General features: G+C 44.2%; 1 pseudogene; it reads right to left on the minus strand.

Annotated features, from left to right (window-relative positions):
• Positions 1 to 739, minus strand: LOC107537952 (melanoma-associated antigen 10-like; annotated as a pseudogene).
• Positions 740 to 16,836: the final 16,097 nt, after the last annotated feature.

Here is a 16,836-nt window from a genome sequence, read left to right on the forward strand (position 1 = left end):
TCAGTCCCTCTCTTCTTCATCACTCATAGCCTCTTCAGGCAGGGATGGGATGGAACTGGGATCCCCTCTATAAACCATGAGCAAAAACTCTAGAACTTTCAATGTGGTGGTCTCAACATGGGCCCTGGGGCCCCACAGGAACTTGTAAAGTGCAGGATTGCTGTTGGATACCTACCAGTACTCCAGGTACTTTTCTTGCACCCAAACTTTGGTAATGAGCTCCCTGGGCTCTCCATAGATCCAATGCTCCTTCCATCATGCAAGCCCCTGACATGCAAGGCCTTCCAGACTTTCTCCTCAGGGACACAATCACCCTTTGCAGCCATCACCCACAGAAGTGTGACCAGGAGGCCAGTGTTGGGAAATCTGTGCCAACGCTCACTATCCTGTCATGAGTGAGACCCAAGGTGGTGACCAGGACATAGGTGTGATCGATGGGGTTCACTTCGTTCACATCAATGCCAAAGAGGACCTGCATGCACTCAGAGGCTGCACTGAAGTTCTCAGGGAAGTGGTCCTGGTACTCTTTGATGATGCTACTCAGCATTTCTGTCTTTGTGGTTGACTCCCTGGCACAATACTTCAGGAACAGGAATGCCACCATGTAAGCCTTCTTCAAACATAGGGCACCTTGGGAAAAGGACTCGGCATCTTCAGAGTCCTCCCTGCTGCTTAGCCCCTCCTTGTCTTGGATGCTGGAGCCCTCCTCTTCAGGTTGGCTACATGGAGGGGCTACCATGGCAGGGGGGGGAAGGGCAGGCACCCTGAGGGCTGTGGGGAGGACTTGGTGTTTCAGCAGCAGCCATCTCCTTCAAGCTTTCTGGAAACAGGACTGAGAGGGAGGAAGAGACAGAGGAGAAGGGAGACACAGCCTCCTCCTGCTCCTTAGGCCTTAATAGCTGTACCACCACCAGGTCCTGGTTCTCCCTTGGGTCCTAATGGTCTTCATCAGGCTTGCAGAGCTTACTCATCTGATCTTGAGGCATGATGACTTGTGCTGGGGCAGCGACAGTAGTGTGAGCAGAAAGTGGGCAATGGGGACCCACAGACCTGTGAGAAAGAGGGATTATGAGTGACCTTAGCTGCGAAACATACCCTAAGCAGTTCTGACAAAGGTGACTTACAGGTTTTCTCCTTAGGGGTGCTCTCGGGCCTCACAAGGGTCTCTCCTCAGCAGCCTGTCCAGTAAGATCCTGAAGGAGAAAGTGAAATGGCTCCTCAGGGTGCAGCTAGCACAACTCAAGGTTCTGGGATGGACAGTGTTATGAGGTAGGATCAGATGCTGTGGGGTCTCCTCTGCTCTGGTTGGGTGATCCCCTCCATGCTCTCTAAGGGTCTTCACTGGTCCCCTGGCAGGGCCTTCCTCTCCCTCTCCGCTGGCCTGAGACAAAACTTTCAGAACAAGACCACACACCCCTGAGATTAGCCAAAAGGATCTGGGGTCACCCCACATCTGGCCACACCTACCCAGAGTCTAACAAGTGTCACCGAGGAACAATAGTGTTTGACTACACTTTGTTGATTTCATCTATCCTGGGATGAGGGTCCCGTTCAGTCTTCACCTTGTCACTCTGCAGGAGCGAAAACTATTCCATCCATTGACCTGAAGCCACCCTCCTAAAGTGAAGGCCTCATCTCCATAAGATACTAGAGGATAAAGTGAGGGGAGCCAATACACCCACAAATTCCAGGTCTCCCCATTCCTTCCAAAATAAGCTCAGCAGCCTTGGGCTCCATGTGTGCTGATATTAGGGGTCCCTTCATTCCTCATTGCGACCACCATTTCAATGTTTGGGACCCTGCCTCTCTTGACCTGTGTCCAGACCCTCAAACTAAGGCCCTCCTCTTCCCATGACCACCAATCTGGAAATGAGGAGGGGTTCAGCCTGATTGCCTTGCCCAGGGTTTCCGGCACTGAGAGTAGGGGTAGGCTGGATTTCTGTGGGGTCTCCTCTTTGTCCCAGGGCTTGTGGTACACTCATTCTTCCCTAGGGGTCCTCACCTTCACTTTGGCAAGACCCAGGACTCTTCTCATTGTGGAGCAGATACACTTCCTCAGATGACCTAACTTCGTCCACTCAGAACAAGGTCTTCACCTACCTGAGAGCCCCAAGAGACAAGTTAGGAAGCACCACACTGCACAAACTCCACCTCCCTCAACCCATGCCAGTAGCACAAAATGCTGGCAACAGTAACTGAACCCTCTGTCCTGGTTGCATTCCCCAGTCCCCCTATAGGTTATTCATTTTTACTTTTGCAGGGACTTGCCCTACCTCCATGCTCCCCAACTGGGACATTCCACCTCTCCCTCTTAGACAAAGACCTCACCTCACTGAGGACTCCTTACTTTCCCACCCATGATAGAAAGAGGCATGCCACTTAGGTCTACTGTTGTTCTGTTCAGGGCTGAGAACTGGGGACAGCTGGCCTTTGTGTCATCTTTCCTTTTCTGAGAAGGGGTTGCGCACTGAGGCTTCAGGAATGATCAGCACATTGACACCTGACAGATCCTGAGACTCATCCCTCTGCTGATCTCAGGATTTCTCTCAGACCAAGGTCCTCACATCTTCAAGATTTCCCCATCCACGACCATGTGGCATTAGGGGGAGTTTGCAGCATCCAGCCCTTTCTGCCCAGGTCTTCCCAAGTCTGAGAACAGGGCAAGCTAGACACTAAAGTTCCTTCATTTTGGGGTGGGGAACCTTCATACCTTCCACCCTCTCAGTGGACCTTTTCTTGAGATCTGGCAGATCCTGGGACTCCTTTCTATGCTGAACAGATGTGGCCCCATCTGCTGACCTGAAATTGCCCCTTCAAGCCTCATGGCCCTGAGAGTCCAAGGCAGAAGTAAGGGTGCACCACTTGAGGCTACCCCTGTCTGGGGACTTCAAGGATGACAGAGGCAGGACTGATTTCAGTGGAAACCCTCTTTCAGTGGTGCAAGTCCAATCTGTGACCTCAAGATATCCACATTTCTTCCTGGTAGAGACTAGATCTATCCCTTCTCCTAACCTGAGGATGCGTCCTGCAGGCCAAGGCCACCCTGTCCTGAAGCCACAATCCTCAGACCAAGGCCCTCACATCCTGAAGACCTCTGAGGCAGAAGTCAGGAAACATCTCATGTGGTTTTCCTGCTCTGGAGCCAATACAGACTAAGTGCAGGGTCACAGAATCCATCTCTGCTTGGGGTTCTAGGTCTTCCCTCCTCCTTCAAGGTCCTCACCTTGACTCCCCACAGAACCTCAGCCCTCCCCTCTGGTGACCTGAGGCCCCAATCCTTATACCAAGTGCTAGTTGCTCTCAGACCCACATGGGGGGTATCAGGAAATGCCACATGTGGTCATTCCCACCAAGGGATCTTCCAGGGCTGAGAGCAGAGATGGGTTTCTAATGAGTCACTTCTGTTCTGGGGTCCAGGGTCACTTCAGTCCTACCTGAGGTTCTTCACTTCAACTCCCATAAAGACATGTGCCCGCCTGTCTGTGAACCCAAGGCTCTGCTTCTTTACACCAAGCCCCAGTCTCTCTCAGACCCACTTGCGGAAGTCAGGAGATGCCACATGTGGTCATCCGGCCACAGAGCTTTCTATCTCTGATAGCATGGGCAAGCTTCTGTGAGGTCTCCTCTGTCCTCCCTTATGGTTCTCTTCTTGATCCCTGGGAGTTGCTGGGATTCCCCGTCTGCTGACCTGAGGCTGGGCCCCACAAACCAAAGATCTCACTGCCTTGAGACACCATGAGTGGAGCCTGTGGACATCACATTAGGCCACAAAAGCCTGGAATTATAAGGGTTGACAGGAGGAGTGAAGATGGATTCCATGGTTTTTTGGCCCTCCTTCTTGTCCTCAACTTGATTCCCAGAAGGGCCTGGCCACTGTCCGCTGCCCACTTAGTTTTGCTCAGGTCACCTCATACTAAAGTCTTAGTCTCTCCCGCCCTCCAAAGCAGTTTTCAATGGACTCCAAGTGCAGCCAACCTATCTAGGGGCTCCCAGGGACAGAGCTGGATTTTGTTCCTTCTTCTCTATCTGAAGGCCAGACCCCTCAGTTCTAGGGAAGACCTGGAACCTCAAAGCAGAGATAGATTCTGTGCCCCTGTACATGGTCTCTATTGGCTCCCTCAGGGTACTGACACACATGCCACAAAGAGCCTGTACACCTCCATTTGCCAACATGAATCCACTCCTCTTAAACCCAGGTCCCCAGGAGCTGAGTCCTTCAATGAGGAAGTTGGGGAAGGGCACAGCCTCACCACCTTGCCCTGGGTCTCTCAGCGCTCCCTCTGGTCCTCACATTGATTCTAGACAAACTCTGGGCCTTGCCCTCTGCCAACCTGAGGTTGCTACCCTCAGACCTTGTCCTTGACTCCCAAGTTCTCTGAGAAGGTGAAGAGATGGGTTTTAGGAAGCAGTACTCAGTCAGTCAGCCCAGACCCCGGGTCTCTCGGTGCTGACAGAAGGGGCAAACCTGGATTCTGTGGGGATCCCTAGTCTTCGCTCAGGGTCATATCTTTATTATCTACAGGACTGGGGTCCTTCCCTCTATGGACCTATATAACCAGCCTCCCAGACTTGGCCCTCACCTCTCTCAGAATTCCCGGGCAGAAGTCACTGAATGAGTTACAACCAGAAAGCATTTGTTGGGCTTACCATGGCTGAGAGCAGGAGTTGGCTTTTGTGGAGCATCTAGGTTGAAGGTTTCTGGGTCCCCTCAGTCTTCCCATAGGGTCCTGACATTGACTCTAGTAGATCTTGAGTCCTTCCTCTGCCTACCTGAGGCCCTGTTCCTTATACTGAAAGCCAAAGTCTCACCAACCTGGATGTGAAGGCATGAAACACCCCTTGACTCCAGGCAACACCTCTGTCCTCCCCACTGTAAGCTTGAGACCCTACACTTTTTACCAAGTCCTGAGTTTCATTCAGTCCCGGAAACAGAAGTCAGGAAACACCACCTGTGGTCACCCCGCCCACTCATCCTCCCAGGACTGAGTATTCTGGTGTCCAGGGTAGCCTATTTCTCCCTCAATGTCCTCAACTTGACAGCAGCAGGAACTGGGGTCCTCCCCTCTGCTGCCGGAAACCCTGCTCCTTATATCAAACCCCCAGTGTCTTTCAGACATAGATGCAGAAATCAAGAAACACCCTGTGTGATCATCCCCCTCTCCCCCAGCTCCATGAAGCCTGCCGGACGGACACTCTTCTGGGGTCCAGGGTTCCTCAGTCTGCCTCAGGGTCCTCACGTTGACTCCGGGCAGGTCCTGGACCCTCACTCTGCCTACCGGAGACTCTGCCATTACACAGAGCCCCCAGAGTGTCTCAGACCCTGAACATGGGCAAGTCAGTAATGGCTGCTCGAGGTCATCCAGCCTGTTGGGCATCCCAGGACTGACTACTCTAGGGTCCAGAGTCACTTTGTCTTCCCCCATGGTCCTCACCATGAGCCCTGGCATGTCCTGGGACCCTTCTTCTGTTAACCAGGAGGCTGGACTCCCAGATGGAGGCCCTCAAAACCCAAGACCCCTGGGTGAAGTCTGTGGACATCACACCACTCCACCAAGCCTGGAGATTCCCAGGGCTCCTGGCAGGGGCCTTAAGTAGATTCCATGGGGTCCCTCAGCCCTCCCTCTGGTTCTCACCTTGATTCCAGGCAAAGTCTGGGTCCCGCCCACTGCTGACCTGAGTTTGCTCCCCTCAGAACTTGTCCTTGACTCACAAGTTCTCTGAGGAGGTGGGGGCAGGTGGGTTGCAGGAAATAGTACTCGGCCTGACAACCCAGCCCCTGGGACTCTCAGTGTTGACAGCAGGGGTAAACTTGGATTCTTTGTGGCCCTCAGACACCCTCAAGGTTATACTTTGACTTTCTGCAGGACTGGGCCCCTTCCCTCTACTGACCCGAAGCTGGCCTCCCAGAGGCGGTGCTCACCTCTCTCAGACATCCGAGGCAGACGTCAGTGGTAGGCACATCCAGACAGGGTTTCTGGGGTCCCCCAGGGTTGATAGCAGAGGCAGAGCTCAGTTCCAGGGAACTGGAAGTCCTGACTCTGTTGCCCACCTGGATCTGCAAATACCAGGTCCTCCGCCCTCTGTGGACCTCAGTCTGTGTCCCTCAGACCAAGGCTCTGACTCCCCCAGATTTCCCCAGGCATGTGGAGGCAGGGGGCATTGCTTAGCCTGAGAGCCCCACCCAAGGTCCTGTAGATCTGACAGTAACACCAGGAGTTGGATTCTGTAGTGCCCTCTGCTCTGAGGCGTGTGGACCCCGCAGTCCTCACTCAGGAGGGTCTTCACAACCCTTGCAGAGATAGCTTCAATACCAGGACAGATGCCAGAGGGGGCGCCCAGGACATAGAGAAGGGACAGAGAAGAAGGATTACTATGAATGAGGATTAAAAAGTGAAAACGCCTGCATTGGACAAGGGAAATGTTGACAGACAACCACAAACCCAAAACAGCTCCCCAAATCCCTGCTGCTGTTCATCGCCTTCAGTAATAACTAACCTTTAGAATACAGTTTCCCAAGTGTCAGCTGAACTGGTGAAGGAAGGCCGTGAGAAAGGGGGCTTCTTCTCTACCCCTCTCCCACCCCATTTGTGTTGCAGCGCCACCTCTAGCTCATCCCTGGGGGAGTGCAGGAGGCAGCCAATCAATTACTCTCTCTCGTCATTGATGTTTCCATCTCTCTCTCCCTCTCCCTTTCTCTCTCTGAAATCAATAAAAAAACATTTTTAAAAAGATAAAAAATAAATTTTTAAAAATATGTATTCTAAGAAGAATGTATATTTAATGATGTTGGGTGTAGTGTTCTGTAAATGTTAATTATGTCATGTTGGTTGATAATGCTGTTCAAGTCTTTTATATCTTTACTGATTTTCCTCTACTAGTTCTATCAATTATTGAAAGAGAGGTATTGAAATCTCACAATATATTTGTGTATTTTTCTTATAATTTTCTGCTTCATTTATTTTGAAACTCTGTTATTAAGTGCTTAACATTTTTAAAATTTATCTTTATTTTAAAAGTACTACAGATGTCCTCCTTTTTTTTCCCCATTGACCCCCCTCCTCCCCACTTCCACCTCCTCCCTAGGCTTTCACCAAACTATTGTCTGTGTCCATGGGTTATGCATATATGCATATAAATTCTTTGGTTAATCTCTCCCTGCCCCTCCCCTGAGAATTCTCAGTGTGTTGCATGTTTACATGTCTCTGGATATATATTGTTTGTCAGTTTATTTTGTTCATTAGAATCCACATATAAATGAGATCATGTGATATTTGTCTGTCCAGTGCATACACATTTAAGTTTAGTATGTCTTCTTGGCCTATTGACCTCTTTATCATTATGAAATAGTTATTTTAATCCCTAATAAATATCTTGTTTTGATATCTATTTTATTGATAATAGTGTAGCTAATCCACGGTATATCATTTATCATTCTTTAATTTTTTATTTATGTTTATTCATATTTAATGTAGAATTGTACAGAGAAAATATAATTGGATCATGTTTTCATATTCATAGTAAAATTTTTGCTTAGTTGTGTTTTTTTTTGTGGTGGTTGTTAAATTCTCACCCAAGGATATTTTTTCCATGGAATTTTTTTTTTTTTTTTTTTTTAGAGAGAGAGTAGAAGGGAGGGGGAGAGAAAAACATCCATATGGAGCCAGGGATTGCAACGCAATATGTGCTATTTACTGGGAATGGAGCCTGCAACTCTTTGGTCCGCTGGCCAATGCTCTAACCACTGAGAAAACTGACCAAGGCTAATCATTGCTTTTAATTGAATGATTTAACCTAACCAACGGTGTGTAATCTCCCCAGGAGAAAACTACAACCAATGACTTGTCAATTCAGGACAATTTTGAAGGGCCATGTCAGCTCCAGGGTTCCCCATGGTATTGGATGAGGTTTCTATCTTGACTGAGTCCTAGTTTAACCATCCCTCTGCTACTTCTCTCTCCCTACTTTCTTTACTTCGTTATAGGTGTTGTTCAGGAAAGTATTTCTAATAAATGTCCTATATACAAATCTCTCAGAAAACTGACCAAATACAGGTAGTTTTTAAATAAACACACACCAACCCTCAGTCCCAGAAATTCTACTTCTGGGTATTTTCTCTAAAATAAATGACCCCATATGTTTAAAGAAATATTTGTATAAGAATGTGCATAGCAGGATTATAACAGTCCAAAATATAAATGACCTAAATGTCTTTTAACAGGTAAGTAGTTACATTTTGATGTATCCATACAATGAATTTCAGAAATAAATATAAATAAAATACTGATACATGCAACACAATGAGAAAATCTCAAAAACATGTTGAGGGAAAGAATTCTGACACAAAAACATGTATACTATATGATTCCAATTATATAAAGTTTGAGCACATGCAAAACTAATCTATAGTGATGTAATCAAAATAGTGGTTGCCTTGGATGAGAGAAGACTGGATGAAAAATGGAAAGAAATAATTTTATTTTTACTTTTATTTTTCAATTGCAGCTGGAATCCAACATTATTTATATTAGTTTCAAGTATACAGCATAGTGGTTAGACAATTATATAACTTACAAAGTGATCCCTCTGTCATTTCTAGTACCCATCTTCCACCATACATAGTTATTACAATATTATTGACTATATTCCCCATGCTGTGTTTTACATCCTCATGACTATTTTGTAATTTACAATTTGTATTTCTTAACCTCCTCATCTTTTTCATCCAACCCCCAAACCCCCTCCCATCCGGCAACCATCAGTTTGTTCTCTGCCTCTATAAGTTTTTTTCTGTTTTGTTTATTTTGGTCTTTAGATTCCACATATAAGTGAAATCATATGGTATTTGTCTTTCTCTGACTGACTTATTTCACTTAGCTTAATACCCTCTAGGGTCTATCCATGTTGTCACAAATGGTAGGATTTCATTCTTTTTATGGCAGACTAATATTCCATTGTATATATGTACCATATATTCTTTACCCACTTGTTTATTGATGGGCACTTGGGTTGTTTTCATATCTTGGCTATTGTAAATAACACTGCAATAAACATAGGGATGCATATATCTTTTCAAATTTGTGTTTTGGGTTTCTTTGGACAAATACCCAGAAGTGGAATTGCTGGGTCATAAGGTAGTTCTATTTCTAATTTTTTGAGGAATCTTGGAATGGAAGAACTGTCTGAGGTCATGAAAAAGTTCTATGACTTGATTTTGGTGGTGGACACATGAACATATGCACTTGCCAAAACTTATATAACTGTGAACTTAAAATCTATGAATGCTATTTTTTAAAATAAACCTGAATAAAAAAATTTAAAACTCAGGAGAAATTAACAGCATTGTTAATAAATGTATTGTAAGTTAGTAAAACTGAAAGAAAAAAAGGAAATGATTATCACAAACCTCCCGTTTAGTGTGGAGGAAGTTGGTTATAATGGGGGACTTCTTCATTGCTAGTAATAGTTTATATCTAGACTTGTGCGGTGGTTATATAGGTGTTAGCTACATAATCACTGCTAAACTATATGTATATGTGGTTTTCTGTATGTATGTTTCACACTTATAAAAATATGTTTAAAACATGTAAAAGCCAAGCTCCTTTCCATGGCCCACAGGGTCCTGTACAAGAATATTGGCTCCCCATCCTGCTTTGCCTCCTGCTACTCTCCTCACTTGGCTACAATCTGAGGCTCAAGGCTTTCCCATCCTTCAAGTTAAACTCTTACCCATCATGCTGGGGACCCTTGTATACACTGCCTTTGTGCCCTTGAGCTTCTGTGGCCTGTGAGGGCCACACTGTGCAAGGGCTCAGGCTTACCAGACCCCTACCCTTCTGATGATCCGATTGTGGGGTTGTGAGTTAACACCTCTTCTGGCTTCACTTACCCAGATGCTTGGCTAAGAAGCCACCTCAGACCAGAAGCTGGAAAGTGAGAAGTCTGGAGGCCTGGGAGCTGAGAGCTATTGTCAGATCCCTCAGTGCCCTCCAAAGAGTTCCTTGTAGCAGGATTCCTTTTCATAGGCATTCTTCTAGGATATCCGATGAAGCAATTGGGTTATGCAGTTTATTTGTCCCAAATACTAGCTAACTCATCCTCAGATAGAGGAACCATGCAGAGAAGTTGTTGATTCTTTGCTGGTCTCCTGTCAGGATTCATGGGCAGCTTTTTCCCTGACAAAGCATTTTCAAGCCAAGAGTCTGCCTCCTCCTTTCCCTCAGATCTTTTTAATTGTGGTAAAATACACAGAGCATAAACTTTACTACCTAAATCATATTAAGTGTAGAGTTCAGTGGTATTAAGCACATTCACATTGTTGTGCAACCATCGCCACTACTCATCTCCAGAACTCTTTTCATCTTGCAAAACTGTCCCCATTAAGTACTAACTTTCCATACCCCTCCCTCGGCCCCTAGCAAACACCATTCTACTTTCTTTCCCTATGAATCTGATTCTTCTAGGGAGCTCATGCAAGTGGAATAATACAGTAGTTGTCCTTCTGTGTTTGGTTTCTTTCAATTAGCATAATGTCCTTAAAGGTCCATCCATCTTATAGCATGTGTCAGAATTTCCTTCCTTTATAAGGCTGAATAATATTCCATAATATGGACATACTGCATTTTGTTTATCTATTCACTTGTTGATGGGCATTTGGTTTGTTATCACCTTTTAGTTATTGTGAGTAATGCTGCTATGAACATTGATGAACAGATATCTGTTCAAGACACTTTCATTTCTTTTGGGTATATACTCAGAAATGGAATTTTCTAGGTCAATGTAATTCTCAACATTCTTGCCAACACTTGTGATTTTCTGTTTCTTTCTTACTATCTTTTCCCTAACTTTTTTATTTTTATTTTTAGTAGCTATCCTAATGGGTGTGAGATGGTATCTCACTGTGGTTTTGATTTGAATTTCCCTAATAATTTGTGATGTTGAGTATCTCTTAATGTGTTTATTGGCCATTTCTATATCTTCTTTGGAGAAATGTCTATTCAAATCCTTTGCCCATTTTTTAAATCAGGTTGTTTTGCTGGTGTTCAGATGTAAAAGTTCTTTATATATTCTGGATATTAACCCCTCTGTGATATATGGTTTGCAAACATTTTCTCCCATTCCATAGATTGTTTTTCACTCTGTTAGTGGTTTCCTTTGATGCACAGAAGTTTCTAATTTTTATGTAGTCCAATTTATCTATTTGTCATTTTTTTTTTTTTGCCTGTGCTTTTAGTGTCACATCTAATAAATCGTTGCTGTATCCAAGGTCATGAAGTTTCTCTCGTTTTCTTCTAAGAGTTTTATAGTTTTAGCACTTACATTTAAGTCTTTGATCCATTTAAGTTAATTTTTCCACATTCACTCTTTTGCATACAGATAGATACCCAGTTATTTCAAGACCATTTGTTGAAATTCTTCAGTTCTTAAAGGAAGAAGTGACAAGAAGCAGGGTGACTGAAGATAACTGGATGACTGTGAACAAGGCCCTTCCTCTCCCTGAACCACTCACTTGCTCAAGTAACCTAGGTAAGTTACTTAGCTCTTACTCTTCCATCACGTTTTCATTCTTCACTTGCCATTCACTCATTCATATAGTATGCAATGTCCAAACTCAGAACTCACAGCCTACATAAAATTTAGAGGGTCTGTGGAATTAGATGGGGGAAGAATACTCTTATATTCACTAATCTCTAACTGAAATTTAGCATTATGGATAATAAATGCAGGCAACCAAGAGAAAAACCCTGATATTTTCATACCATGGCAGCAGCTCTCTCCAAATATTTTTTACACTTGTCACTACTTACAAATCACGGTAGTCATTAGACCTGCCATTCTATCTTACTTAATACATCAATGAAGATACACTCATCTTTTACAATATCACAATTGTGATTTTTAACATGTTTTGATCACTGTATTTCACTAAAAAAGCTTTCCTTTGTAATTCTACCTATTTTATTTCACACATTGAAAAATATTATTCTGAGAAGGACCCCACTGGCTTTCCCAGATGATCAAGGAAAAGGTTAAGAAGCCATGCTCTATGTTGGTTGCTGCAGACACAGCCTTGTTAAGATCGCAGCTGCAGGGAGTGGGAAGGAATACAGATGCATCGAGACAGTATAGTATGGTTATTTCTGTGCCGGAGCACCAGGCACTAGAAGAGCCCGGCAGACTATGCAACTCCAAGTTGACCAGGAATTTCTTGGAGGTCTATGTATGAGGGGAGATCATCCACTCTTCAGCCTTGAGGAGTGGTCCTGCTCTCAGTGACCTGCTCCTCTTTGTGCAGGTAATGAGATTCAGAGGATGCAGACCTGCCCCCTTGGCAGCAAAACATCAGCTTCCCTTTCCTCTCTTCTGCTGACACCAGATATATTCAGCTGTAGTTCAGAGATGCTCACTGTGCTCTGGTAGCTATGGAAATACCAGGGTTTCCTTAGCAATGGCTCTGGTTCAGCCTTGTTGCGAGGGAATACTGGGATTTCGCAGATTGTTGCATGAACAAGACTTCTCTAGCCCTTGGGCAGAGGCTTGAGCACAACTGTGGGCCTGAGTCCCAAGGAATGGATGGTCCCCTTTGGACCCTGATCCTTTCAGGGCACCCTGGCCCATAACCAAGTGAAAGTTGGATGCACCATGGGTGAGAATTCTTGAGAGAGGGATGAGGGGGGAGTGATGTGGAGTAAGCAAACTAATTAGAAAAGTCCAAATGAGCCCCAAAGATGCCAGGAAGTGGAAGACACTGGGTTTCAGGAAACTTTTCAACCTTCAAGTCCAGCACTTGGTTATTTTTACAAGATTTTATTAGAGCACACATCTGCTTGGTTTCAAGAGAAGGTCCAAGGTTATAACTAAGGCCAGTCTCATGGCTGTGCCACCTAGGCAGTCCCACAGGACCCCATGCTTAGTAGGGCTCTGAATGCTGATGTAATGCTCTGTTGTCACCATCTTGAAATTGAATTTTTAAATAAGAAGCCTTGAATTTTTATTTTGCATTGGCCTCTGCAAGTTATGTAGCCAGTCCTAGTTACAACCTCCATTTTACAAAGAAGAAAACTGACCCATAGGAAGCAGATATAATTAGCCCAAGTTCACATGTTGGAAAGCACACTTTAGGGGTCACTGTATTTGCCCTTAGCTGCTTTCAGACACCAGCAGCTGGAGCAGTCTGACCCAAACAGGCCTTCAGCATGGCAAGGCACTCTGGATTCCCATGGCAAGAAGATAGGGATGGCCGGAGTCATGGTCCTCTCACCTGTTCTAGAGGTTGAACAGAGAACTGAAGAAAGCAAAGCTTTAGGGAACTCCCAGTCTAGTAGAGGAAACTGCCAGCATTAAGTAGATACAATTGAAATAAGGGCTAAGTCCTTTTTATATCTGAACAATATTCTATTATGTATATATACAACATTCTGTTCATTCATCTGTCAACAGACACTTAAGATTTCACCTTTTGGCTATTACAGATAATGTTGTTATGAACATGGGTATACAGATATCTTTTCAAGTCCCTACTTTCAATTCTTTGGTTATATACCTAAAAGTGGAATTGTTGGGTCATATGGCAGTTCGACAATTAACCTTCTGAGAAACATCAAACTGTTTCCCAAAGTGGCTGCACCATTTTATATTCCCACCAGCAATGTATCAGGGTTCCAATGTCTCCACATTCTTACCAACATTGGTTATTTTCTGTTTTACTGTGGCCATCCTGCTATGTGTGCAATGTTATTTAATAATGTTTTTTTAAATATATAAACTCATACATGAATGCTATCTTATTTTAAGAAATTCAAACCCAGAACAAAATAAAAAGAGGAAGTCCATTTCAGTGTAGCTCCCTCCAAGAGCCTTCCTCTCTCCAGAGAAAACCACTGTTAAAACTTTGGTGTGCATCCTTCCAGACCTTGTTCTCTGCATTTATATTTTTATGTAGGTATAACTGTAAGATTATATTACTGGCACAATGTATGCCTATATCAGTTTCCATCCTTCTTTCTACTCATTCCACTGTTTTTTCTGTTAAAGAAGTTCCATCTCTGAAATCTATCCACTGGTTTGATTTCCAGGAAGAGTAAGCTGTGTTGGGTAATTTTGTCATGAGCAGCAGAACTTTGGTGCTCATCTCATGCAGAATGCATTTCCTAGGATGTCTCAATTCTGTTCTGGAATGACCTTCTCATCACATATACCAACAGCTATGCTCCTTTCTCTCTCTCTGAAATTATCATTTTTGTCTGGGGAAAAAAACAACAACACAGATTATCTTCCTTTTGAAGAAAACAACTGTCCAGCAGTTGCAAAAGGAAACAGGCAGTGTGTGGCGGGAGATCATCCTCTGCTGACTGTATCAGTCAGGGTTCCCAGAGAAACAGAACCAACAGGAGATGAGAGGAGTAGGGGGAGATTGATGTATTCTAGGGAATTGGCTCACGCACTTACGGAGGTTGACAAGTTTCCATATCTGCAGGGTGAGTCAGCAAGCTGGAGATCCAGGAGAGACCAGGGTGAATCAGCAAGCTGTGATTCCAGTCAGAAGGCTGACAGGCTCAAGGCCCAGAAAAGAGCCCATGTTTCGAAGGTAGGAAAAAACCAGGTCCCAGTTTGAAGGAGGGCAATTTGCGCTTCTCAGTCTATGGAATTAAATGTTAATTTCGTCTGAAAACAACCCCTCACTGAGACATCCAGAATAATGTTTGACACCCCATGGCCCAGTCAAGTTGACACATAAAATTAACCATTGCATGGTCATGTGAGCCTCTTTGGGGGCCTAAACCCATAGCAGGAAGCTATGATATACCTAAGTAATTGCCCTGATGGGGCAATCAAAATTCTAAGTAAGAAATTAATAATAGAAACCATGCAAACCAAAGCAAAAAGAGAATAGGATAAACCATTTAATTTTCACTTAAAAGTATTTAAGCTAATTAAAACAAAGAGCACATTAATTAGCTCTATCATTTTGAGAGCAAAGTGATAGAGTAGAAAGAGCATGAACTTTAAGAGTCAAAAACGCTGCGCTTGAGCCTCAGCTTCCATGCTTAACCTCCCTAAGGCTTAGCTGCTTCATCTGTAAAATGGTGTAATAATCCCTGCTCGACACCAAGAATGCAAGGATCAAGTCTTTTCTAAATCATAAAGAGTTTGGGAAATCCTAGGTCTGAAAGTTGTAGGCCACTGTCCCTGGAATGATCTATTAAACCTCGCCAGCAAGAGAGAAGAATTGACTGTGGATGAGGAAATGACCAGAACTTGGGAAAAATAATAATGACATTTTGAAGTTCATAATAATAATACAAAAGCTTGGGTGGACATCAGCAATGAGTTTAGACTAGAGGACCTGAGAAGGAAGACTCCAGGTGGGAAAAGGCAGAAAACAAAATAGTCTGTGGTCCCACTGCTAGAGATTCTAGAAGGTAAGGTGGCTACTGAAATATGATGATTCTAAAAAGGGGAAATCTTCCTCTATCACTTCAAATTCCAGATCAAAATTTTCCCCAGAAATTTCCCAATCTCAAATAATTAAAATGAGATTAAAAAAAAGTCAACCATGTGGCTATGCAGGGAGATCTCTAAAAGAGCTTATATGTGAAAAGATATATGCTTCCCCCTTGCTCCTATAAGTAGTTCTCAGCATTCTCAACACAACTGCCAGTGCAAAACTTTCCAGTGCAAGGCATGTTACTTTCCTGCTGAGATCCCAGTGATAGTGTCCCATCACCCACAGAACATTTACCCTTCCTTACGGGGTTTATAAAACTTACTTTACCGCTGCCTATTTTACAACTTGCAATTTTTCACTTTGTTCACTTTGCCCCAGCCACATGGGCTTCCTAATTGTTCCTCACTCACACCAAGCCCACCGGTGCCTCAGGTCCTTCACATTTGGTGTTCCCTCTGTCTGAGCACTCTTTGCCCAGATCCCTGCATAGCTTCTGGTCTTTGCTTGAATGTCATCTCCACAGAAGGCCTTGCCTGACCATCCTGTCTAAAATAGTAGTACCCTCTCCATATTTTTCTATCTCCTTATCCTGCTTCATTTTCTTGAGATTATTTTTCTCTGTGTCTCCTTCACTAGAATGTAAGTCCCATGAGGCCAGGAGCTGTATTTTTTCACTTCAAGGCCTGGGTCAGAATAGGTGCTTGTTAAGTATTTGCTGAATGAATGAATGAATGAATGAATGAATGAATGAATGAATGAATGAGCGAACGAATAAATACAATGAATGGTTAAGGAGAGAATGAATCTAATGATGGATTTGGGAAAAAAAAGCAATGGTATAGATCCCAAAGAATAATTTTTAGGGAGGCTAAAGCTGATAATGGATTGAGGCTTTCAAAAAAAGCTTCTGAAGACAGGGAAGTAAAAGTTCTTTTAGGCAATGTAAGGAGGGGAAAGAAAGTTTTTAGAAGAAAATAAATCCTCTTTTGTTGTATTTTTCCTTCAAGAAAATTGATTTTCAAGCTAAAAAAGACTGGAGGGAAGGGAGGGAGACGGGGAAATCCAGGTGAATAGTGAGGTTGCTGGATGCCAGAGGCTCCAAGGAGTGAAAGACTGCTAGGAGGTCTAGACAGTGACAGAGACAGCTTGGTAGAATTTCCCAGGTCCCAGAGCAGCAGAGAAGCAGCCGCTTCAGGCCTTCAGGCACAACAGGCAGGGCCAGAAAACAGACCTCAGCCAGTACCTGTGAGGACAAGATATCAACACCAGGCACCCCTCCCACCACACACACACCACTCAAGGACACAATTCTATGGGTTCGCATAGCTCTCTTTGTGTCCCAAAAGGCAATGTCCAATTCCAGGGCAGTGGATCTGAATCTTTTTTGTCTC

This window comes from Miniopterus natalensis, chromosome X, assembly GCF_054644295.1.
Source record: "Miniopterus natalensis isolate mMinNat1 chromosome X, mMinNat1.hap1, whole genome shotgun sequence".
Lineage (NCBI taxonomy): Eukaryota > Metazoa > Chordata > Mammalia > Chiroptera > Miniopteridae > Miniopterus > Miniopterus natalensis.